At 37.6% G+C, this 20,420-nt stretch overlaps 1 pseudogene; it reads right to left on the reverse strand.

Annotated features, from left to right (window-relative positions):
* Positions 1-18,283: 18,283 nt before the first annotated feature.
* LOC104672143 lies at positions 18,284-20,183 on the reverse strand (annotated as a pseudogene).
* Positions 20,184-20,420: the final 237 nt, after the last annotated feature.

Genomic DNA, 20,420 nt, shown 5'->3' on the forward strand with positions numbered 1-20,420 from the left:
TGTTGTCAATAAGAAAGTGACTAAAAAATATTACAGATGGACTCACACTAATATTTGATTTTACCAAGAGTTTTCACTACAGCATGAAGGTAAAGTTAAGTGTAGGGGATTAGTTACTTAGATATTTTAAAAATAAATTACTTAGTAATAAGAAATTAGATACACTGCATTCTTCCACTTGCTGCAAGAACAAATTCACAGTGGAGACTATTTAAAAGAAATGCTCGACTCTAAAGAGGGTGGGGGTGGCAACACTTTCCACTAAAGAATAAACTCCCATTTTCTCAGGCAATTAACGTTGCTATTCTTCCATGATACATATTCATGTGGAAAAATGTGTCAGGAGCTTTTGCCAGAACCAGGAGATGAAAAGCAGAGCTTGTCCTAATTAGCTAATTATAATCTTAGTTAACATCTTTGAAATGGACCCATAAAATCTGGCAATTATTTTGTTAAAACATCTGCAAACTGCACAATTCCTTAGCCCTTAGCCACAGTTTCTGCTCAATATCTTAAAGCTGGGCATAGTCCCACTGTGACTTCTCTTCAAGTCTGAGATGGGTGCTTGTCATCAAAATCTGAAATGGCAGCACGGAAGTAATCCCAGCAGCCTTTGGATGCATGGTAGGTAATGCACAGGTGGTAAAATCCCGGCAGGAACACTGGAATGCCAATGACAGGATGGGATGGCATCATAACATGATGATACAACTAGAGACAGAGCTTGTTCACCAGTGGCAGCAGAGATGCCTGAGATCATATGGCATAGCCCACCTAACTGCTACTCCTCCTGTCCCTGCAGGCCCCTCCATCACTTTTATGTAGACTTTTTTTTTCTTCATTTTTATTGCCTTTGTTAAGTTTTAATTCAATTCTCAGTAGTTTATTTTGTTTCCCCCTGCTCAGTGTGGAGCTCTTCTCTCAGTTTCAGTAATTCATAGAGACTAAATTTCTCTGACCCCTTCACACCTTCCTAATAGACAATTGTATTGCCTGTCTATGAAGTAGGCAAAACTCCTCCCAGTTTTTGCTGCTGTTTTCAAATTGGCCCCTGGTGAATCTTATGTTCTCAGATCTTAAGATGTCTGGTTGTTTCTCTAGGCTTCCACGTGTACAAAGGCTGAGATAACTCAGGGCTTCTAGCTGCCATGTTTTCTCCCCACCCACTTGCATTTTGGGTTTGTCGGGATATCTTGCAACCTAATTATATTGTAAATTTCGTTCGTGGGTTTCATTTTACTATTTCATTGCTCTATTTTTATAATGATATTTGAGATTAAATATAATGTTACTGCCATCATTTTCCCAGAATCCCCTGTTTTTATATTGAAGCCAGTGTTTTTTATGATGGAAGTTTGTTTCACTAAATAAAAACAACCTTCTTCTCCGGTGTTCCTATTTCAAGCTATTAGAAGTACTACAACAGCATCCTGTATATAAAGTAGAACACATTTTGGCAGAATCTATGCCAACCTATAAAATGAAAGGAAAAGCAAAAACCAGAGCCAGAAACAGTACAGCAGGTATTTTAATACCAAGCAAGTATCTATTGGCTCTTACCACAAAAATCTGCACTGTAGACAAACTGCAATAAACCAAACTGACAGTTACTCAGTACCAGTCAGTTTAACTTCACCTAAACGGCTAAAGCTTATGATTTCTCTTAAGCAAGAAAAGTAGTTAAAACAGTCAAGTCATTTTTGTTTAATGCAGTTTTGTATAAATTATTTAAAAAATGACTGAATGTTAGCTGAGAAATCAGTCTGAAATTGTGCCTGTCTTCTACCTCCTTTCAAGTCACTGCTGGTATCAGAGCTTTGCCTTTAGAAATATAAACATGTGGTATACTTTGCATGAATTTATTTAATGTTTATAAAAACATATTATATGGTATGGTTATATTTATTTAGTACTGGCTATTGCATAAGACTAAATCGTATACAGATTTGTAGAAACTACAATTTTATGGCAAAAGTTAGATGGATCAGATGTACTAGAAGTCAGCTCATTCGTAAATAACTGGAAAAGAGTGTTTTCTTAATCCTTTAGTTTGAAAATTTCAACTTTTAAGCCAATTTTTAAAAACTTGTGGAGTAAAAAACTGTTTCTTTGGGGGAATTTGTTAAGCTTTCTAGGAAATTCTGTTTAGAATAATTAAGAGTTTTATCATTTTTATCCATGGCTAAAAATGCATTATTGTCTATTGGTTATAATTATTTGAACACGATGGAATTAATATAAGGTACTGCACATGACAAACACAGGCTTTGGGGCTGGAAGACCTAAGACTTAGTTCTACCTTTGCAATGTTCATGGCCTTGAGTAATTGTTTATTCAGTTGATGCCTCAGCTTCTTCCTTTGAAAAAATAGAAATAATGACAATGGTAAATTAAGAGGATTTTTATGAGAATGGAGTAAGATAATGAATGCAAATCAATATTTACTCTGCCTAGTGTATAGTTAGAAATGTTTCTCTTCTTCCTTCTTTTGCTTAACTTTAGGTTTGATTTAAATGCAGCTCTAATTTATACACAGAAAGAAGGATGAAGAAAAATAGATGGAAATAAACACAAAATAAGAGGATAATAAAACTATTATGTACCTGTAATAATTAAAATACAAATTTAAAAAACCTCACTTTTTGATATAAGAAACTTTTTGAGAATTATGAAGTAGCTATGTTAAAGAAATATATTATTAATATTATTTTATAATTATGTATATTATTTCATTAACACATATTAAAATCATGTGTTTTTTTAAAAAGAGGGTAAGGTTGATCCCAAAAGTATCAGGTGTTACAATATATAAATTAAGTTACAGTTTTTAAATTGGAATTTTATTTCATTTATTATTATTATTTTAAAATTTTGTTTTAAATGCAGGAGGTACATGTGTAGGTTTGTTTAGAGGCATGCTGTGTAGTGCTGAAGTTAGACTTGTAATGATCCCATCATTCAAGCAGTGAACTTAGTACCTGATAGGCAATTTTTCAACTCTTGCCTCTGTTCCTCCCTCTCCAGTTTTGAAATCTCCAGTGTCTGTTGTTCCCATCTTTGTGTCCGTGTGTACCCAACATTTAGCTCCTAGCTCCCACTTAAAAATGAGAACATATGATATTTGGTTTCCTGTTTCCGAGTTAGTTTGCTGAGGATAATGGCCTCCAGCTGCATCCATATTGTTGCAAAGGACATAATTTCATTCTTTTTTGTGACTGTATAGTATTCCATGGTGTGTATGTACCACCACTGATGGGCACCTGGGTTGATTCCATTCCATGTCCTTGCTATTGTGAATAGTGCTCTGATAAACGTATGAGTGTGGGAAATTTTCAGTAGAACAATTTATTTTCCTTTAGGTATAAACTCAGTATGGTTTGGAATCTTAAAAATACAATCAAATTCATCTATATGTGTTTGTAAAGAAAAAAACAGGCTTAAATTAAATATTTTACAAAAAATGAAAAAATAAGAAACAAAGTCAACAATGCAAATACATTTTAAGAACATGAGTATGGCAAGAATAATGTTGGAAATAATTTATTTTGGAGGTATGATGATGAAAGAAATAACTTTGATTTAAGGAAGATATGAAATTAAGGCATTACATATGCCTTACTATATAGACAAAATACATGATGCAAAAGCTAGAGAAAATATGAAGAAAATTAATTAAACTAAAGTCATAGTAGGGAATTCTCATATGTTCTAAAGAAATTGAATATATGAAATTAATATAGATACAGAAATTTTGGAAAAAGAGCCCCCTTTTTTTTTTTTGAGACAGAGTTTTGCTCTTGTTGCCCAGGCTGGAGTGCGATGGTGCGATCTTGGTTCACTGAAACCTCTGCCTCCTCTGCCTCCTGGGTTCAAGTGATTCTCCTGCCTCAGCCTCTCAAGTAGCTGGGATTTTGGATGTGTGCCACCACGGCTGGCTAACTTTTGTATTTTTAGTAGAGATTGGGTTTCATCATGTTGATCAGTTGATCTCAAACTCCTGACCTCAAGTGATCAGCCCGCCTCAGCCTCCCAAAGTGCTGAGGTTACAGGCTTGAGCCAACACACCCCAAAAAAGAGCAAGTAATATGGTAAAGCAGATATCCTAAGTGGATTTCAGAAAAAGGCAAAAAGAGGAGACAGAAGAGAAAGAGAGGGGCACACTATACCCTACCACTGTAGAAAGCATATTCTTTCCAAGTAGCTATAGATTATGTATGAAAAGTTACCCTTTAAACTAAGTATTAAAGCCAGTCTTTACAAATTTATATTAATTCATATTATATATGGTATATTTATGTGTGTGTGATATATCACACCCACACACATATATACATATGTATATGTATATGTATAAAATAATAATACATATACATATGTGTATGTGTGTGTGTATATATGTATATGTTTCATTCATTCATTGTTTGGTTTCAAGGGTATTTAATTATAAATTAATTATAAAAAGAAGAAACACAACCAGGTCTGTTGGCTCATGCCTGTATTCCCAGCACTTTGGGATGCTGAGTCAGGCAGACCACTTCACACCAGGAGTTTAAGACCAACCTGGCCAACATTAAAAATACAAAAATTAGCTGGGCATGGTGGTGCACGCCTGTAATCCCAGTCTGTTGGGAGGCTGGTACAAGAATCGCTTGAACCTGGGGGGCAGAGGTTGCAGTGTGAGCTGAGATCACACCACTGCACTCCACCTGGGGTGACAGAATGAGACTCTCTCAAAAAAAAAACAAACAAAAAAAAAAAAACAAAGAAAAGACTAAAATCCTATAGTTTCACATACTTCATGATTCAAGAGAAAAAAAAAAATTAGGAACTCAACTGAAGTGAAATACCACATAACAAATCATTTAAGATGCAGCTAATTGACAAGTAGAAGTCACTTTATTATGTTAGATATATACAAACATGTTTTGTAATGAAAAAAAGTAAAAACGTGAAGAAGCAAACTCAAGAAACTATATATTATATATAATGTTTATATATGTAGTAATATAACATTAAACGAGTCTGAGAAGACCAATGAAGTATTTTGTTTATTTTATTAATCGACATAAAAACTGTCACATAAAAGTAAAAAAGCAAAAGTATAAATATTTATGTTGTACAATACGTTTTTATATATGTATACATTGTACAATGGCTAAATCAAGCTAATTAACATATTAAATGCCTCACAGACTTACCACTTTTATTTATGGTGAGAACATTTAAAATCTACTCTCTTGGTAATTTTCAAATATATAATATACTGATATTAACTATAGTCACTCTGAGGTAGAGTAGATCTGTTGAACTTATTCCTCCTATACAATGGAATTTTTTGGATAGTTTGTTGTTAGTGTGTAAAAAACTAATGATTTTTGTATGTTAATTTTGTATCCTGCAAGTTTACTAAATTTTTTTATTAGTTCTAACAGTTTTTTAGCGGAGTTTATTTACTTGAGTCTTTGTTTTTTCTTAGTGAAGCTCAAGGTTTGTTAATTTTTTTCCTTAAAAAACAGTTCTTAGTTTCATTGATCTTTTCTACCGTCTTTTAATTTTCTATTAAATTTATTTCTACTATGATCTTTATTGTTTCCTTTCTTCTACTAACTTTGGGTTTGTTCTTCTTTTTCAAGTTTGTTGAATTGTAACAGTATCGGTTGTTTATTATTAATCTTCTTTTTTGATGTCAGCATTTATAGTCACAGACTTTCCTCTGAGAAATGCTTTCCTGAATTTTATGAATTTTCCTATATTCCATTTTTGTTTCTCTCAAGATATTTTTAAATTTCTTGTATAATTTCTTCCTTGATCCATTGAACTGTGGCTGAGGGAATCGCCCTTGCCACTGACTCTGGCTTGCAGGCCCATTTGTGGTGGTAGTGGCACCAGTGCATGATGAATGGTGTCTGTAGAGCAGTCATAAAGCTAAGACCTAAAACATGAGCACACATGGAGGGAGGGACTGTGGCTTTGCAATCTAGGGCAGTAATAGCACTGATGCCTCAGGCTAAGGAACTCCCACTACCAAGTTGGTGACAGTATTCAAGGCTGTAATGCTTGTGAAGTGGCTGGGGATCTGAGAATGGAAGCATAGGCTTGCACAGAGTTAAGAGCAGCTCTAGGTTGAGGGTGGGGCCTAGCTCTCTAAGACAGCTAAGCCAGTTTCTGGAGCAGAGGCATGGTCAGTGAGATCTTGGCCCAGAGTGTGAACTAGCTCATTATGGTGATGGCTCCAGTGGAAAGGCACAGTGAAGCCACAGAACCCAGGTCTGGTGTGTGGGCACTTGAAGAGTGGCCATGGCTTTGGGGTCAGGGTGCATGTGGTGTTGGGAGAGGTGGAAGCTCTTTTCCCATAGTGGCTCAACAGTTGCCACGTCTTGGGTGGCAGGAATGTGCTGCCATGTGTCCCTCTAGTTAAGGGGATGGCAAAAGATGCTTGTGTCTTCTGCAGAGTGGGCCATGGGGAACCACATGGGTTTGCACCACGGGGCTGATAATCATTGCCTCCATCTTGATTCTTTGTGCCTAGCAGTCTCCTTCTGGGTATGCTGATCTCACCAGAGAGCCTTTCTGTGTGACTATTCTCCATTTTTGTTTTTGCTTGTTTGTTTGTTTGCACCATTATGTTGCTGCAGGGTCTTTAATAGGCTGTTGAGTCCTCTTGAAGTTTTTGTTTGTGGATATTTTGGTTTGTGGATAGCTGTCTATGTTTAATTTTTTGTTTGGGAGGTAAAGACTGGTATCTCCTACTCTACCATCTTGGTGACATTGCTACCTTTGTATTTTTTTTAATTAAAAAATATACTGAATTTTGGCAATAATATAAAAATAAATAGTTTAATAAAATTTTATAAATAATAAAAAGTGACCACAAATTCATAAATATTAAGCTGTAACATACAGTTATAAAAGAGATAATCTCATATTTCTTTTAAATAATTGAGAAAGGGGAAAAGGCATCTCTTTTTGTGTCACACTTCCTTCTTTATCTTATTAGCTGGATGCTCCTCATCTAGAATTCTACGTTTTCACATTTCTTAGAGCTCAATACTCACGCTTATTTTTCTCTAATCACATTTAAAATGCAATTTTGAAAATTGCATTTACAAGTTAGTGACTTCACATTTTCCTCTATTATTCAGGATCGTATATCACTCTTCCTAGTAACATCTTCACCTGGAAATAAAACAGATCCCTAAAATACACTGTACAAAACTTAATACTTCTTTCCCTGTCCAATACCTCCCCCTGCACAGCTCTTTACATGGCTCACTCCCTTTCTTCGGTTCTTTGTTCAGAGTTGCTAATGAATACATGCTAAGAACGTTGTTCATTTTTCAATAGTGGTATGGTATGGTAGCCTAAATGTATTTTTCAGTATTCTATAGAGGTTTTCATCAACTTTGTATCAGAAAAGTTGAGGCTAAATAAGTATTTTTGATGGAATAAATTATTTAAGTATTGAAATATTATATTATAATCTGTATGTCATTTTATTTTTCATTTCTTCCATTGGTGAAATAATTGGAAAATGCCTAAATGCTTATCAAGTGTGAAACTGTTCAATTATAACGTCTCTTTGAAAATATAAATAATGTAAACAGAAATATGAAAATAACATGACAAAAAAAAGCCAACAAAACAATTCAAAAATATGTTTTATACAAACATTTATTCCTGTATATAGTGCTATGTATATCTCTATATGATTGTTTAACTCTTTTCTTAAAAAGACTAGCAATGTTAATCATGAATCTCTCTGATTTTGAAGATTTGGACCTCATTTTGTAATAAGAAAATGTATTATTTTCAAATGTTCTATTTTCTTTTATGTAAACATGTACTAATATATATAACATATTTTATTAACATTTGAAAATACCCCTTTTACAAAAATTTTCTATCATATTTGGACTACAATGTTAACTTACTCAGCTTTTTCCAAATAGCTTCCATGCTTATGTCCAGAGAGACTGCACAGAGATGGTACCATCACCTAAGGCAGGATGGCTATGGAAGGAGTAGCATTGGTGAAAAGTTTCTGTGACAAGTGTCACATGGGAAGCAGTCAAATAGGCCTTTAGATAAAGTTTGGAGCTTTGAAATATATGCCAAGGGGATAAATAAATTATGCCATGCATTTAAAAAATTGTCATTTTAAAAGTTGACAGTGTGTACAAGGTAATAGACATGATTACATTTTAAGATAAAATGATTAATTAGTTATAAATTTTTCACTAAATAAAATACCTTAAGGACTAGATACCATTAGATTTATTATGGTCTGCCTTTTTTATGGTCATCTGTGATGTCAACAAAAAGATGTTTTCAGATATTCAAGGGCTTTGACAAAATAACACACAAATTCCTTCACTTAAAATTTAATCAAAATTTATTCTAAGTCACCAGGAAGTCAGTTGAAATTAATCCAGATTTGACAACAATGGTATAATAAAATTGTTAATGAAATCACTAAGACATGAAGTTAAGAACAATGAGGTATATACATAAATAACTAAAAATGTAGACACTAGTAAATGTCCCTTGAGAGATTATATGCAAAATTGGCTCAGTTTAGGGAATGGATATTCCTTCATTGCAAAAGGCCAGGGACACATGAGGAAGAAGGTGACAATGGAACTGGACCTTATTGGGTCAGGTGGATTTGAACATGGAAAGCATGTGAGTAGATAGTTCAAAAAAGATGAGCAGGGGCAAATACGTAGGTTGGATGAGGTGAGATGTTTGCACCTTTCACAGGTCCCTGTGAGAGCAGCAGGTTTTCACAGGGGAGCACTGGGTTACTCAGCAGGACAGTTAGATTAGTGTAGATTGGTGGGCCTTCATGTCTTTAAGAATTTAGTGGTAGTTGTCTGATATTCAAAATAAATTGTTAATTTTCAAGTAGAATTTCTTGAGTACTAGATCTGATGATTATGCACTATCCTATAAGAAAAGATTCAGACAGATAGGAAAATTAACAAGTCATTAAGTAAACCATATACTTTAAAATGTACTTTTCTTCATATTATGAGAATGGTCATTTAAAAATATGATTATAAGACAGTGATTGAAAATCAACGCCAATTAACTATAAAGAAACAGTATGTAATTGAGAGAAATTCTTAAAATGTACACATACTCAGAAGATATAAAAAGAATATTTAAGGTGCTCCAGTTTGGTCAACAGAGTGTAGTTTTAATGAACATATTAACTTTAAAAAGCACTATTTCTCAAAATAAATTTTTATCAGTAATTAATAAACAAATTTGTTCCATGTATTTGCAGAATAATGTATGCTACATATGAACATATCTTAGCATATATAAATTTATAAACCTGTTACATTATTTCAGGTTCATGCTTATACCAATGTTAATATTAAATTGCTAAATACACAAAACAAGAAAATAATTCAATAAGTATTTAATATAGTTAAAATTATCTGTTTTCAATTGATATTACATTTTAAATTTTAATTTTAGCTTGTTCCTACAAGTCTTTTATCTCACGATGTAATCAAATTCTTATTTTCTGAGCTTTTTTCTTTTTCTTAGAATGATTACATAGACTATGTAAATTATTGTAAGCTCATAGTCAGAAATCTACAGGAAATTAAAACAGAGCTAAAGAAAATCAAGCAAAAAAGAAAGTAAATCTGGAAAAAAAAAAACCAACACATATAAAGAACCACTTTCATTACTTTTTCCTGTCTCATCACTATCTATACTTAGCATATTCTCTCCCCACTTTTCATTCTTTGAAAATGAACTCAAATGGCATTTTGTAAATAATATATTTTTTTTTTCTGTTCTCCTGGAATGTGAGAGTCAGGCATCAGACAAATGTCATTTGTGTGTAATCCTTGCAGTTCTAACTTTTCACTGTGGCATGATATTTCACCTATCAAGTCACTATTCTATCTTAAGAGAGGTAAGTGTCTCTGCCTTAGGAATTTCCATAAGAATTTAATGAGCTGCGATATAATACAGAAAGAGCTAAGAATTATTACCTGTTCTACTATCATATTCCTATGTTGTTCTATAAATCCTTTAGCTCTTCAATCTTTATCCTCTGATTTTTTTCCCTTAAATCTACTCCAGTCAGATTTTCCCCCAAACACTGAAAATCTTCTTGACAAGGCCATCAACAACCACTATGGCTAAATTCAATGTTATTTATCAGTTCTCATCAACTTGCAGCTCTGTTTGACACAACCGATGACTTCCTTCCTACAAGAACTTTTTACTCTCTAGCTTTCAAGGCCACACACCACCACTGATGTTTTCCTTCTTCAATTACTGACCACACCTCTTCATCCACACTTGCTGGTTTCTCCTTATATCTTCAGCTCTTTAATATGGAGAGTGTCGAGGACCACTGGCCTTTCTCCTTTGTCTATACTTACTCCATGACAATCTCATGAAGCCTTTATGCAGAAGATTCCCACATTTACATCTACTATAAATACAATACTTGTAGATCCAATTGCCTACTGATATGGTTTGGCTGTGTCTCAGCCCAAACATCATCTTGAATTGTAGTTGCCATAATCTCCACATCATGGAAGACACCGGGTGCTGATCATTGAATCATAGGGGCAGTTTCCCCCATCCTGCTTGTATGATATTGAGTTAGTTCTCATGAGATCTGATGGTTTTGTAAGGGGCTTCCCTTTTGCTGGGCACTCATTCTTCTCCTATCTGCCACTATGTGAAGAAGGATGTGTTTGCTTTCCCTTCTGCCATGATTGTAAGTTTCCTGAGGCCTTCCCAGTCCTGCAGAACTGTGAGTTAATTAAACCTCTCTCCTTTATAAATTATCCAATCTCGGGTATATCCTTATAGAAGCGTGAGAACAGACTAATACAGTAAATTGGTGCTGGGTGATAGGGTGCTGCTGTAAAGATACCCGAAAATGTAGAAGTGACTTTGGAATTGAGTAGTAGACCGAAGTTGGAACAATTTGGAGGGCTCAGAAGAAGACAGGAAATTGTGGGAAAGTTTGGAACTTCCTAGAGACTTGTTGAATGACTTTGACCAAAATGCTTACAGTGATATGGACAATGAAGTTCAGGCTGAGATGGTCTCAGATGGAGATGTGGAACTTCTTGGAAACTGGAATAAAGTAGATTGGAGGCATTTTGCCCCTGCCCTAGAAACATGTGGAACTTTGAGTTTGAGAGAGGTGATTTAGGGTACCTGGTGGAAGAAATTTCTAAGCAGCAAAGTGTTCAAGAGGAAGCAGATCATAAAAGTTTGGAAAATTTGCAGCCTGATGAAGCAATAGAAAAGAAAACCCCATTTTCTGGGGATAAATTCAAGTCTGCTTCTGAAATTTGCATATGTAATGAGGCATCAAATGTTAATAACCAAGATAATGGGGAAAATGTCTACAGGGTATGTCGGAGACTTTCACTGCAGCCCCTCCCATCACAAGCCTGGACCCCTACAAGGGAAAAACGGCTTTATGCGTCAGGCCCAGGGTGCCCCTGTCGTGTATAACCTCAGGACTTGTTCCCCTGCACACCAGCTGCTTCAGCTCCAGCCATGGCTAAAAAGGACCAAGTACAGCTCAGGCCATTGTTTCACAGGGTGCAAGCCCTATGCCTTTGCAGGTTTCACATGGTGTAGGGCCCACAGGTGGGCAGAAGACAAGAATTGAGGTTTGGGAACCTCCACCTAGATTTCAGAGGTTATACGGAAATGCCTGAAGTCCAAGCAGTAGTCTGCTGCAGAAGCAGAGCCCTCATGGAGAACCTCTGCTAGGGCAGTGCAGAAGGGAAATGTGGGGTTGGAGCCCCTACACAAAGTCCCTACTGGGGCACTGCCTAGTGGAACTGGATAAGAGGCTCATCATCCTCATACCCCAGAATGGTAGATTCACCAACAGCTTGCACCATGCACTTGGAAAAACCACAGACACTCAACCCCAGCCGTGAAAGCAGCCTGGAGGGGAGCTATAACCTGCAAAGCCACAGGAGTGCAGCTCCCCAAGTCTGTGGGAACCCACCACTTGCATCAGCTTGCCTTGGATGTGAGACATGGAGTCAAAGGAGATCATTTTGGAACTTTAAGGTTTAATGACTGCCCTATTGGATTTTGGACTTGCAAGGGGCCTGTAGCCCCTTGTTTTGGCCAATTTCTCCCATTTGGAATAGGTGTATTTACCCAATACCTGTATCCCCATTGTATTTAGGAAGAAGAGGCAGAAGAGACTTGCCTTGTCTCAGGTGAGATTTTGGACTTAGACTTTTGAGTTAATGCTGGAATGAGTTAAGATTTTGGGAACTGTTGGAAGGGCATGATTGTGTTTTGAAGTGTGAGGACATGAGATTTGGAAGAGGACAGGGGCAGAATGATATGGTTTGGCTGTATCCTCACCCAAATCTCATTTTAATTGTAGTTCCTATAATCCCCACATGTTGTGAGAAGGACCAGGTGGAGATAATTGAATCATGGAGTAGTTTCCCGCATTATGTTCTTGTTATAGTGAGTGAGTTCTCACAAGATCTGATGGTTTTATAAGGGGCATCTCCCTTCACTGGGCACTCACCTTTCTTTTTCCTGCCACCATGTAAAAAAGGACATATTTGCTTCCCCTTCTGCCATGACTGTGAGTTTCCTGAGGCCTTCCCAGCCCTACAGATCTATGCATCAATTAATCCTCTTTCCTTTATAAATTACCCAGTCTTGGGTATGTCCTATAGCAGTGTGAGAATGGACTAATACACCTACCTACCAAATCCATCTGGGTAGTTAACAGACATCTCAAACTTGATCTCCTTCACTCAATTTTCCCACCTCATTTTGTCAAATGCAGTCTTCCACACACCTCAGTTGATGGTAACAATATTCCTGTAGTTTCATAGGCCCAAGTGTCTCTTTTTACCTTCTCTGTCTCATATACCACATTAAATTCACACACTGGCTGCCCTTCAAATATATATACAAAATCAGACGTTTACTTACCCATCCACTACTTACTCTCTGGTCCAAGGTTTCTAATAGCAAAAGTCTTTAAAACAGCACCTCAATTTTTTATCTCTTCCTCTGGAGTATATGCTTAATACTGTAGCCAGAATGATCACTTGTAAAACATATTTGGACTATGTTTCTTCTTTTCTAAAAAAATTTACAATGCCATCTCATATCTTTCCCTTTAATGTATTTATGAAATTTGGAAAATTCCCACACATATGTTCCTTACTTCTTTGATGTTTACTCCTATTAACTTATCTTACATAGCATGTTTGTCATACTGGGTTCCTTGACTAAATTTTGAGCTTGCCAATTAGATTCCTACCCCACAACCCTTGCACTTGCTCTTCTCTCTGCCTATGGTGCTTCTCCTCCACATATGTACAGGTTAGCATCTCCATCCACTTTAAGTCTTTGCTCAAGTATAAGTTTCTAAATATGGATGCCCCATCATGACTACCTTATTTTAACTTGCAGCACTCCTCATTTCCCTTTCTGCTTTCATTTTCCCCATCACACACATACGTTATTTTAGTTTTACTCTGCTTTATCTCATTAGAATATAACCACTGTGAAGCTACTGAATTTTATCTGTACGCACCCTGATCGAACTATCCTAATGACCTAGAAAAGTAGAACAGTATCTGGCATATAATAGCCTCACAGTAAATATTTGAATTGAATTGCTTTGAACTGAATTGAATACCTTCTTTGAATATTGTGTTAGCCTGCTTGGGGTACCATAAAAAATATAGACTGCTTAAACAACAGAATTAGTTTTCTCTCAGTTCTGACCGCTGGAAATCCAAGATCAAGGTTCCAGCTGATTTAGTTTCTTGTGAGAGCTCCCCTTTTCGCGTGAAGATTGACACTTTCTCCCTATGTCCACACATGGGCTTTCCTTAGTATATGCATGAGAAGGAGTGGTAGAGAGAGAGAGAGAGAAAAAAATAGAGACAGTGAGAGAACAGAAGTGAGCTCTGGGGTCCCTTCTTATAAGGGCATTACTTTTATCATATGTTACCATTACTCCCCACCCTATGGCCTCATTTAACCTTAATTACTTCCTTAGAGTTGCCATCTCCAAATACAGCCTCACAGTGCAGGGGGTGGGGCTATGGCTTCAACCCATGAATTTGTTGATGTGAATGGAGGAGGTGACACAAACATTCAGTTCATAACAGATATCAACTTTTCAATCCAGGCCGCGAATTTTTAGATATGGATTATAAGTGTTATACTTGTTCAAATATAACACTTATAATCCATATGAAATTGTTCTTTTTTTTTTTTTTTTTTTTTTGCTCTGTCGCCCAGGCTGGAGTGCAGTGGCCGGATCTCAGCTCACTGCAAGCTCCGCCTCCCGGGTTTACGCCATTCTCCTGCCTCAGCCTCCCGAGTAGTTGGGACTACAGGCGCCCGCCACCGCGCCCGGCTAGTTTTTTGTATTTTTTAGTAGAGACGGGGCTTCACCGTGTTAGCCAGGATGGTCTCGATCTCCTGACCTCATGATCCGCCCGTCTCAGCCTCCCAAAGTGCTGGGATTACAGGCTGGAGCCACTGTGCCCGGCCGAAATTGTTCTTAAAATGCTTATGAATATGCTCTTTCAAACTCAACTGTGTTTTTAGACAACACTTAACCTAATAAATTTTCAGCAGATTGTCATGAGCTATTCATTTACTACAAAAACAATTTTCCTTTCCTTTTTATTGTGCTTAAATGTATCTTAATTAATTAATAAAAATAAATTCAAAGGATTCCAAGTAAAATGTTATAGATTTTGAAACTAAGTTAGTCCTAGGGTTTAGTGTCTACTTATAAAATTGGTATTATGTGCCAGCATGTACCAAGCACACAGAAATAGTGGCTCATAAAAGTGGTATTTTCCTAATCAACAAAATGGAATAAAGCATGAAGAAAAAAAGGACAGAAGTAACCAAAACAATAAAAGACCTAAATTAACTATGGAAACTGAATAGAAAAAAACTTAGGCACAAAATCAAAAAGTGATTTGATTTGATCAATTTTTATAGAAAATAATTCAAAGATAATAGATTTTCACTTTTATTTTAATTGAGGGCAGTTTAAGGGCAGTATCTTCAAAACAAATTGGATGACCACCCATCTTGTTTGGGCAACATATCAATAAGTCAATTTTTTAAAGTTTCTTCAATAAAAATTCTACATATGTCCAACTTGCTTAAATTTTGTCACCAAATTTTTTTTCATGCTGTGTATCAGAAAAAGATGTTTACTTACCCCCGAGGTATATATACTTAATATGCTTTTCCTAAATACTTACGGCAAAAAACTCAGTCTAGGATAAGAATTTTTACTTGTTTGGCTTAAATAATACTTTGATCTATTTGCTTTTCAAGAACACTGTTTACTTTGAACCATTTAACATTGGTGCTCAATTTAAGATTTTCTACTAGGAAATATCATCCATTACCCTTCTATACTTTAACTCTATAAGCTCTACAAAAACTCAAGAAGTGGTAGATAGACATTAAGCCATTCCTAAATATTATCATAGAACTCAATAGACTTTAAGTAAATCTGAATGGAGGAATGATTCTCTACAGATGTTAGAGACCCATCATAGCCATGGTATTATTGGTTATACCAGGAAGCCCAACTGAACCTGGAAATATACTGAAATGTCACAGATTCCATGCTATGCAAAATCTACACTTGTAAAAATATTTTGAGTTGAACTGACATTTCTGCTTTTGAAAAACTTTATCTTCTAACAAGCTAATATTCTTTGTTTTCTTCTTCCACCTATTTGTAATAATCTTAAATAACCACTGTAAATTGTGTTGATTCAAGGAGTTTATTTACTACACATGAAAACAGGTCACTGAAATGTGTAGGTATTTAACAAATTAAAAAAATGTTTTCACATGTTTCAAGGTGTTTAAAATAAGCATGAGTCTTAAGTATTTACTAAAAATTCATTACATTGTAAATTAAAGTGTTCCATTTGATGGTAATAAAACCACTAAAATACAAAACTACAAAAATACTAATAAAAATGTTAAAAAGATACAATTTACAAATTTATTAGAATTTCTAATGAGAAAATTATAAAATTTAATATACTTAAAACTAGAGCTATACTTTAAACATTAAAAGGATAATTTGAAAACATAGCCAATAACCTAGGCAACTGAAGCAAAAGGTCAAACAACAAACCTTCATTCTTATTTTGCAGTTTCTAAGCATTTTAAATGATAAATATTTTTTGCTGATCATGGGAACAAATTCATGATTTTTCCAATAAATATGTGAAATAATAGTCTTCAAAAGTCACTAATTTACCACTTTACATGCTTTTACAAAAAATGCTATCAACATTATTTTAATATAAACTAATATTTTTTAAAAAACAATTTTTCTAGCTGTTCTACACCAAATACATTAATTTTGAAAAATGTGCTTAGTTTTTCAAAAGTGTTTGCTTAGTTTTTCAAAAGATTCTTGCTATTGTTTGTCTGTTTGTTTCTTAGAATTCGTACTGTATTCTACAACTATTCCATGGCAGGCATAGCCGCTCTGATAAGATCCTTTTGGTGTAGGCAAACAGAGAATACTAGTACTTGTCCACCAGCATTCTCTCTCTATTGGCTGGCATCAGAATGTTGTCTTTTCATGGGGTGTATTGATAGACTCTTTTGAAGCTGCCTTCCTCAGGGTATACATACTGTACAGTGTGTATCCTAACTTGGCAGAGCTACTTTTATGGCATCTCTTACCCTATATGCAGCTAGGCCTTTGTCTCTGCTTCCCTTTCTGCTTGCCCTACTAATCATGGCTCACCCAGGAGACTGTATTCAAAATTCCTCAGAAGGAAAACGGGCCCTAAACACTGAGTGTGTGTGTGTGTGTGTGTAGAGTGTGTGTGTATATAGTGTGTGTGTATATATTAATATATATGAATGAATATATACATACATATATATGACTATATACATTAATATATGAGTATATATATTCGTATATATATATTAAAACAACTAAAGACAAATGTCAGTTTCTCAAGAATATCGTTACCATATTCCCATCCAGTGGCAGTTCTGGGATGGGCCTAAAGGTTTCTACAGCTTTTGAAACATCCAACCAGAAGTGATTAATGTCAATGTCTCTTTAGTAAACATCTCTAATCTCTCTGAGATGGAGCTTCCTTCAATTATGCCAGTGGGCTGAGCATGAACAGAGACTCAGTTTCTTTCTCCAGAGCTCTCCGTTTTCTGCTTATGTGGCTGGATTGGTAGGAGTGAAGATTGAAACACTAGTTTGGCTTATCTTCCCTCTAAAAAAGGAGGTGGAGTCTGGGGTGAGAGGACTCTGGAAGTTACATATTTGTTTTATAATGTGGAAAGTCTCATTGTCTATTGTCCTCAAATTTTCAAAAACCAAAAAAAAAACAAAACATAGAAAAGACCCATTTTATGTAATGAACCCAGATATTTCATTCAAATAACTGAATTTTCTGTATAATACATAAAAGGGAGGGGGTGGGAGTTGCGGAGACCAAACATTACAAAATTGCAGAAAAGAGACCATTCCTCTCATGTATAAAAACATTCTGTTATATGAAAGTGTAATCCAGAGTAGTGTGTTAAAATAAATGTAAAATTGGGGATCAATTTTGTGTGAGTGTGAGGATAAATGCTAGGCTTTGATGGTCATTATATTAGCTCAGAATAAAAACTCACTGCTCTAGAGGTCTCAGAAACAGCCTTTTATAAGTACCTCACTCACTTATTCTATAGTACACAAGGGAATGTCTATACATATATATTTTACTGAACAAGACACTCTTTGCCTACCATTTTCCCTGCCTTCCACCAAGTACAAACCTTACATGCATTCAATAGAGAGTAAAGCAACATCTATTTCTGTGCATGATGTGGCAGGCTGATTTACTAAGAATTAAATGTGGCAGAATAACGTATTGAGAAATTTAATAACTGTCTCGTTTTTCTTTTGCCATAGCACCAGAAAATGGATAGAGTGTTATTTTCTTTCTCCATTTGCATCAGGGTAGCACTGAATTTTGTCCTTGAGTTCTGGGATTCCTTTATTTCCTGGGTAAGGAGTCAGAGGAGAGATTTATGGTAGTTTGTGAGCAATGGGGAAGTTGTCAGGCAGAATATGCAAATAATAAATATTAAAAAGTAAAATCCTTAATGTCTCCCTCCACCCATTCCATTTTTTTTTTTTTTCTTTTTTTTTTTTTGATAAGCACTGGGACTATATTACAGGGCGCGGCCCTCGTACGTGTTTCCAGAACTCTCAGTAGTAAGGCCGTCTGGGGTTGTTCAGGGGTTTGGGCCGGAAGCGGTAGGCCAGCATCATCCGCTTGCGGAAGGCCTCGTACTCTCGTAGTCGTCTACCGCCTTGGAGAGCTCGGCCGGCCTGTCGGTCAATGTTGAAGCCGACGTCTTCCACTGTGGTGGTGCCCTTGTTGACCGGGTTCTTGATGCCCTGGCCCTCCGAGCCTAGCCCCTCGCCTGCCTTCCAGCCCATCTTCATCAGCATCTGGTAGCCAGTGTTCTCCACAGTCAGCCTGAACTCCTTGTACTCCGAGTAGTCAGGCTCACGGCCCTCCTTCAGGGCCTTGAAGGTCTCCATAAACTTCTCCAGCTCGTCCGGAGGCAGGAAGTCTCCGATGAAATGCTTGCCCTGGCCCACCTTTGTCAGCCGCTCGGCCCATTCCCTGGTCTTGTCCATCTCCATGCGCCGCAGCTGGTGCTCCCAGGTGCCCAGCTCGCTGTCCACCTCCTCGTCGCTGTGGTAGCCGTGCTGGTGCCGCATGTCCTGCAAGGCTCGCTTGTGCTGCGTGATCATGTCGTACATCTGCTGCATCTCCTGCTGCTGCTTCAGCTGCTGCTTCTGGGCGTCCAACAGCTCCGTGACGCCCACTAGACCCACGGCCTTCCCCTTCTCATAGCCGAGCCCCTTGAGGTCCTGAACTGACAGAGGCGAGGGAGAGGTGTCCATGTCCCTCTGCACCAGCTCAGCAGGTGGGAGCTCTTCCTTTCTGGCCTCCGCGGGCTCTTCCGCTTCCTCTTCACGGTGGCTGAGGAGGCTGGCTTCCCTGGGGCGACTGGAACAGGGATGCCGGGGCACTGGGGGAGGGAGACGCAGTTGGGGACCAGACGAGGCAGGTGGTGGCCTGAGGCGAGGACCCTGTCAGGGCCTCAGGAGGGGACTTGCGCTTCAGGCCGCGGTCGGGTTCCCTGAGGCTGCCTGTGGAGCCGGCCTTGGAACTCCTCCCGCTTCTGTCGGTAGTACTTGTATCCTTGGCAGTTGGTCTCCTACAGAAAGTTGAATGCCTGGTTCTCACGGTTGTTCTGGAGAGCTGTGGTTTCCACCTCCGGATGCCAGTCCGCTACGAACCTGGCCAACTTTCCTGCAAGGTTCTTGACCTCTTCATCCTCTGGGAGTGACACTTTCTGAGAGGCTGACTGCGACCTCTGCACTTCCTTTCTTATCTCAGTCACCTTTCTATAGTAGAGGAATTCCTTGCTATTCTTATCCTGCAAAAATGCAGATGCCGCGTTTTCCTTGTAGTCCTCCATAGCTACTTTTTCTATCTCGGGGCCTCCTTCTGCCACAAAGCGGGCCAATTTCTCTATTACTCCGAGTCTCGGTTCCCTCTGGGGGTGAAACTTTGACCTCCAGCCACTGCTCGTAGTGCTCCTCCTCGTCCTCGTCCTTCTCGGGGGACTGGAAGACACTTGGACGGTGCAGCACGGGCAACTGGCTTGGCGTGCGAGTAGCTCTTCACCGGCCTGGCAGGATGGCCAGCCCCAGGCCTGTCCGCCTGCTGATGAGGAGGGACCTCTTCCCAGCGCTGGGGTAAGCTTGCTGGGAGGGGCGCTGGGCCCGCTGGGTTGCGGGCGGGGGAGGGAGGGGAGCACATCTGTGCTGGTCTGTGCCTTCTGCAACTTCAGAAACTACTGCGAGAAGCTACCATCGTGCATTTGTGATTTCGCCAAGATGTGGGGACTGAGGGCTGGGCATCTGATTCTGCTTGGCTTTCTGTTCCATTTTGGCTTCAATTTCCCGTTTCTTCTGAGCGATTAGCTCTTCCTGGTGAAGGATGTTCATGTTCATTTTTCCAGATTTAAGGGGGAGCAGCCTGAAACCACCGGTTAGACTTTCTTGCAACATCCCAGTTGTCCATCTTGAGACTTTTCCAGTCCGGAAATGCTCCCATTCCAATCTTCAATACTTAGTTGAATTCAATGATGGGCACCTGAAGTATCTTCCTATATGCTTATTTAATCATCTTTGTCATTTTTGATTTCATATAAGTATGGAAATGTTTCTGCACAGTCTCGTATGGTAATCAGAAGCCATATGTAGCTATTGAGGACTGTAGTGTGCCTAGTGCAACTGAGGAACTGAATTTTTACTTTTATTT

This window comes from Rhinopithecus roxellana, chromosome 10 (assembly GCF_007565055.1).
Source record: "Rhinopithecus roxellana isolate Shanxi Qingling chromosome 10, ASM756505v1, whole genome shotgun sequence".
Lineage (NCBI taxonomy): Eukaryota > Metazoa > Chordata > Mammalia > Primates > Cercopithecidae > Rhinopithecus > Rhinopithecus roxellana.